The sequence below is a fragment of the Penaeus japonicus genome, unplaced genomic scaffold, assembly GCF_977035675.1.
Source record: "Penaeus japonicus unplaced genomic scaffold, GWHDUDI00000001_assembly GWHDUDI00000009, whole genome shotgun sequence".
In the NCBI taxonomy this organism is placed as follows: Eukaryota; Metazoa; Arthropoda; class Malacostraca; order Decapoda; family Penaeidae; genus Penaeus; species Penaeus japonicus.
Window position 1 is genome coordinate 16,083,063 of NW_028234411.1, and position 6,661 is coordinate 16,089,723.

The following is a 6,661-nucleotide window of genomic DNA, read 5'->3' on the forward strand; positions in this document are numbered from 1 at the left end:
TATATGTAAAGAGAAAAAGAAAGAGAAAAAAGGAAGTTATCCTATTTTTGTTATAAGCATTTATATATTTAAAGGCGTGGAGGGTGTTCAGGAATGGTGGGAGGGGGAAGGGGGGAGAGACGGGAGAGGGAAGAGGAGGAGGAGGAGGTGGAGGAGGAAGGGGAGGAGGAGGGGGAGGAGGAAGGGATGGTGGGAGGGGGAAGGGGGGAGAGACGGGAGAGGGAAGAGGAGGAGGAGGAGGTGGAGGAGGAAGGGGAGGAGGAGGGGGAGGAGGAAGGGGGGAGGGACAGGAAAGGGAAGGGGAAGAGGAGAAGGAGAGGAGGAGGAAGGGATGGTGGAGGGGGATGGGGAGGGGAAGGGTGCAAAAATAAGGATATATTATAAAGGAGATTGGGATAAGGGTGGAGCTCGGGTGGGGTGCGGGAGGGGGGGAGGTAAAGTGGAGAGGAAAAAACGTGGTAAGTTGGAGAGACCAGAAGAAGGAGAAGAAAAGAGGATGAAGGGGGAAGAAGGGAAGAGGGAAAGGTGGAGGAGGGATAGGGGATGATGGGGAGGAGGCGGTAGGGAGGGGGTGGGGGTAGGGGCGGTGAGCTCCACCCAAAATGGAAGTGAATATTCAAGGGTTTTTCGCACCTGGAACTGCCTGTTGCTTGCGGTGCCTTAAAGAACCCCGAGAAACACACCAAACTGCACAGTCTTAGAGTCGATTCTCTTCCGCTAATTGGATGGGATAATCGACCTTAGGGCTGCGATAGGAGGGGGTTGATCTCGGCAGATGCAACAGTGCAAGACTATGCAATGAGAGTTTGATGCATTATTTATATGGACGATGAACAGCAAAAAGAGACAGAAAGATTTTTTTTAATGCGTAAAAAAAGAAGAAAAAAAAATTCTTTGTTCCATTCTTCTTGGAATTTACTCGTCAAATTTGTCTTCGTTATGGATGATGGAACTGAAGGGAACTTTTTGTAAATTATATGTAGGTCTTTCTTGCTTTCTGTGTTTGTCTCTCTTTATTCCCTTGTCTTTTTTATTTTCTCTTCTCTTCTCTCTCTTTCTCTTTCTCTCTCTCTCTCTCTCTCTCTCTCTCTCTCTCTCTAGCTTTCTCTCTCTCTCTTTCTTAATCTATCTCTCTATCTGTGACTATCTACCTCCTCTTACCTCCTCTTCCTCCTCCAGCTATCCCTCTTCCTCTTCCACCTGCTACCCCCCCCCCCTCCTCCTCCTCCTCCTTTTCTTCACCTCTTCCTCCTCCTACTCCTCCTCCAGCTCCTCCCCCTCTTTTTCTTCCTTTTCTCCTCCTATTCCTCCTCCTCCTCCCCCTCCTTTTCTTCCTTTTCTCCTCCTATTCCTCCTCCTCCTCCTCCTCCCCCTCCTCTTCGTCCTACTCCCTCTCCATCTCCTCCTCCTCCTCTTTTCCATTCTCCCCCTCCTCCATCTTCTCATCCGTCACAAGAAAAGGCACACTGGGAGCTTGTTCTGTGAAATGTTCTTCTTGTGTATTCATATCTGAGCCTCTGAGTCTACAAATATATATTGAGCTCTTTCGATTGTGAATGCTAAGTTACCCGGATGTCGTGCGTTGGGAGGGGGTGGGAGGGGGTGAGGGGGTGTAGATAGAGAGTGGGGTATATACATATATGCTCACATATGTGCACACACACATACACACACATACACACACACACACACACACACACACACACAACAGGGCCAACAGATATATACCCCTTACCCCCCTCACTCTCATATATATATATATATATATATATATATATATATATATATATATATATATATATTATTGAATGCATGTATACATATGTGTGTGTCTGTTTGTATATATATATGTAAATAATTGTATATATATAAACATATATATGTATACAAATCCATACATACCTTCCCCCTCTCCTTTCCCCCCCTTCACCCCTTCCCCACTCCTCTCCACCTCCCCCCTTCTCCCACCCCTACCTCCCTTATACTTCTTCCACCCCTCCCTCAACCTTCTCTCTGACTCTCCCTCTCACCCCTCTTCCACCCATCCCTTTCTCTTCCTTATTACCTCTTCCTCCCATCCCTGCCATCCTCCTCTTCTCTCACCCTTCCCCTACCCTTCCCTCTCCTCCTCCTCTCTGCAACCTTTTCCCATCTTCCCCTCCACCTCTATTCCCTAAACCTATCCCTCCTCCTGCCCCACTCCTTCCCCTTTCTTCCCTAGCCCTCCCCCTCTTTCCCACACCCCCTCCCTTCCTTCCTTATCACTCCCCCTCCTTTCCCTACTCCTCCAGCTCCTCTCCCTCTCTCCCTCCCCCTTCACTACCCCCCTGCTCCTCCCCTTTCTTCCCCTACCCTCCCCCCTCCCCTCCCTACTCCCCCAGATCCTCCTCCACGCCCCACCTTTCTCCTTCCCTTCTCTATCCCTCCCCCCTCCATTCCTTACCCCTATCCCCTCTCTCCCCAACCCATCCCCCTCCCATCCATACCCCTCCCCTCCCTCCTCTAAGCCTCCAGCTCCTCCTATATGCCCCCCCCGCCCGCCGCAACCTCCCTCCCACGTCGCCCTACCCCCCCCCCCCATTCCCATCTATACCTCACCCCTCCCTCCTCTAACCCTCCAGCTCCTCCTTTTTGGCCTTCCCCCTCCCCGCCGCCACGTCTCTCCCACGTCACCCCCCCCGCCACCTCCCTCCCACGTCTCCCTGCCCCCCACCCCCCTTCCTCCCACGTCGCCCTGCCCCCCCTCCCCCTTCCTCCCCCAACGCCATTACTCCTTTGGTGTTATTTCCTTCATCCCAACCGCCTCGAGTTGGCCACCTATCGATTACAGCCACTGACGTGTAATTCTTAGGCGGAAATTAAATGTGTAAGCGGGTGATGTCACCAGAAAGCTCTCGCCATGTACGCCCGCCGGTCTTCTCTCACACACCCCTCCCCCCTTTTCACCCTCTCCCCCCACCCTTCCTCCCCTCTCACCTTCCCCTCCCCATTCCTCCCCTTTCACCTTCCCTTCCTCCCCTTTCACCTGCCCCCTTCCTCTCTTCTCCCCTCCCCTCCCCAATCCCTTTCTTATTTTCCCCCCTTCCCTTTTTTCATACCTCTTTCTCTTCTTCTCTTCTCTTCTCTTCTCTTCTCCCCTACTTTCTCCTTCTCTCTCCCGCACCTTCTCTCTTTTTCACCATCTCTCTCCCTTTCCTTTTCCCTCCTTTCTCCTCCTACTCTCTCTCTCACCTTTTCATCCTACCCTTCCTTTACTTTCTACCCTACCCCCTCTTCCCCACCCAACCCACCACCTCTTCTTCACCCTTATCCCTACCACTTCCTTCCCTCCTCTTTATCTACTTCTTCCCTTTCTCCTCTCCTTCCTCTGCTACCCCCTAATCCCCATCCTCTTTCCCTAAATCACCCCTCCTATCCCCCTCCCTCTTTTATCTAATCTCCCCACCCTCCTACCCCTCATCTCCCTTCTTCTCCCCTCTTCTCACCCCTCGCCTCCTACCTGATAATTATGACAACAATGATAATGAAAATAGTTCATGAAGGTGAATAGGGATAAGGGTATGGGAAGAGGAGAGGGGGGTAGGAGATATGGGAGAGAGGGAGGGGGAAGAAGAAGGAAAAGTGAGAGGAGGGAGGGGGCTGAGAGGGAGGGAGGGAGATGAAGAAGGAAAAGTGGGAGGAGGGAGGGGGAAGAAGAAGGGACGGTGGAAGGACAGAGAGAAGGAAAAGTGGGAGGGAGGGGGCTGAGAGGGAGGGAGGGAGATGAAGAAGGAAAAGTGGGAGGAGGGAGGGGGCTGAGAGGGAGGGAGGGAGATGAAGAAGGAAAAGTGGGAGGAGGGAGGGAGCTGAGAGGGAGAGAGAGAGAGATGAAGGAGAAAACAAGGGAGAAAATAGGGGGAGATGGAAAGGGGGGGGGGGGGGGGAAAGGTGGATGGTGCTGTGGACTTTACTGTGTGTGTGTGTGAGTGCGTGTGCGTATTTGAGTGTACATGTGTGAATGTAAGACTTTGTATGTGCTTGTGTTTCGGTGTATGTGTGTTTATGTGTTCAAGTATGATCATATGTGTGTGTGTATAAATAGTAATAGAAGTAACAACAGAAACAGTATTATGATAGATATTGATGGTGATAATATCAATACCTTTTACATGCTCCCATCCTAATTGTCATTATCATCATTATCCCCATCATAATTATCATCATTATTACCATTATTATTATTACAATTATCGTCATAAAGATAAGAATAAGCCAGATTTGCGGAACAGATGCTTTGCCGGGCTTATATGCCCCCCTTGTGCGAGCGAGTGCCGACTTGTGAGAGTGTGCCAACGAGTGTCGACTCGATCTGAGCTTGGTCCTTACCCGCAGTGATGATTAGGCACGGCAGTGACAGCAGGCGACAGTGGAAACTCACGAGCTTGGAACGGGCTTGATCTGCCGACCACGGGGATGTGAGGCCTGCGCGCTAACCCCTGCACTAACCAGATGGCTATTAATTATCATCATTATTGTCCTTATCTTTGTTATTAGCACCATTATCGTTTTTGTTACCGTTTTTAGCATTACCATTAATATCATTCCAATTTCATCAAGCATTATTGTCATTATTATCATTATCATAATTTATATTTTTTTCATTACTATTATCATTACCATCACCATCATCTAATCATTACTACCATCATCATCATCATCACTACCATCATCATTATTTTAATCATTACTATTACCATCATCATCATCATCACTACCATCATCATTATTCTAATCATCAGTCTAGACTCATTAGGAGTAGGGAATCTCTCCACGTGCTGCAATCACCTTGATCAGTGCAACACCAGTAGCCGCCCTGCCTTGCAACACCTGGCGAGACAGGTTGGCAATATACACATCATTATTATCAATATTCAAACTAAAGGATGAGGAAGCACATGTAAAGACAGCAGCACACAAGAATAATATTCAATAATATTATTACTCGTAATATCCTTTATCACTCACACATATGTCTTTCTTGTACTCACGCTTTTAATAATAATAATAATAATAATAATAATAATAATAATAAGCAATTCAGATACGAAGGAAGTTTCGGATAAGAGATAAAGTCGGCGGACTTGGGAAGTGAAACACCAATGCATCAGAGTGGACAGAGATCAAACTGTCTTTGCATATTCAAGTTGAAAGAACGGGCCATCTGCATGCAACACGGGTGTGCAACTGTGTGTGAGTGTATGCATGCACGTATGTATAAGGTGTTAGAGATTTTGAAAGGTCTATGGTGAGGGTTTCATCATTAAGATAACTATTATTTTTTGCATTACTGTTAGTACTACTACTTTATATAATTGTAGTTAGTTATCTTTTTAGTTATCTTTATTGAGGACAAAGAAATAATGATGATGAAGGTAAATGACAAAAGTGATAATGATATGAACTCTAACTATAATAATGATAATGATAAGGATAGCAGTAATGATATCAATAACAATAATAATGATACAAATGATCATAATGATAATAATAATGATAAAAAATATAACACTGATAACGATGATAATAGCGATAGTAATCAAGATAGTAATAATCATAATGAACTATGATTATGATATCAATAATAATAAAAAGAAAAAAGAAAATAAAACAAGGATAAAAATCATAACAAACATGATAATAGTAATAAAGACAATAATAGTAATGATGATGATGATAGCAGTAATAACAATGATAGTGATAATGATAATAGGAATCAATAACAATATAATAATGATAATAGGAATCAATAACAATAATAATAATATCAGTAATAACAATTATCATTGTTATCATTACTAATACTACCCAAATAATGAAAACAATAACGTTATTACTCCTATCAAGGACACTAAAAAATAAAATAGTAATAACAATAATGATAAGATCAACAAGCATTTTTTTTTTCGTTAATTAAGAAAGATGCAGGAGGAGGGGAGGGAGGGACGGAGGGACGGAGGGAGAGAGGGGGGGAGGGGAGGAGGAAAGGTAGAGAAGGTGAGGGAGGGATGGAGGGAGCGAGGGAGAGAGGAGGAAAGGTAGAGGAGGGCGGAGGGTAGGAGGGAGAGATGGGGGAGGAGGAAAGGTAGAGAACGGGAGGGAGGGTAGGAGGAAGAGAGGGAGGGAGGAGGAAAGGTAGAGGAGGGGAAGGAGGGACGGAGAGAGAAGGGGGGGGAGGAAAGATAGAGAAAGTGAGGGAGGGAAGGAGGGAGAGAGGGAGGGAGGGAGGAGGAAAGGTTGAGGAGGGGAGGGAGAGAGGGAAGGAAGAGGAAAGGTAGAGAAGGTGAGGGAGGGAAGGAGGGAGAGAGGGAGGGAGGAGGAAAGGTAGAGAACGGGAGGGAGGGACGGAGGGAGAGAGGGAGGGAGGAGGAAAGGTAGAGGAGGGGAGGGACGGAGAGAGAAGGGGGGGAGAAGATAGGAAAGTGAGGGAGGGAAGGATGGAGAGAGGAGGAGGGAGGAGGAAAGGAGGGGGGGAGGGAGAGAGGGGGGGAAAAGGAGGAAAGGTTTAGGAGGGGGAGGGAGAGAGGGAAGGGAGGAGGAAAGGTAGAGGAAGGGAGGGAGGGTAGGAGGGAGAGAGGGAGGGAGGAGGAAAGGTAGAGGAGGGGAGGGAGGGACGGAGGGAGAG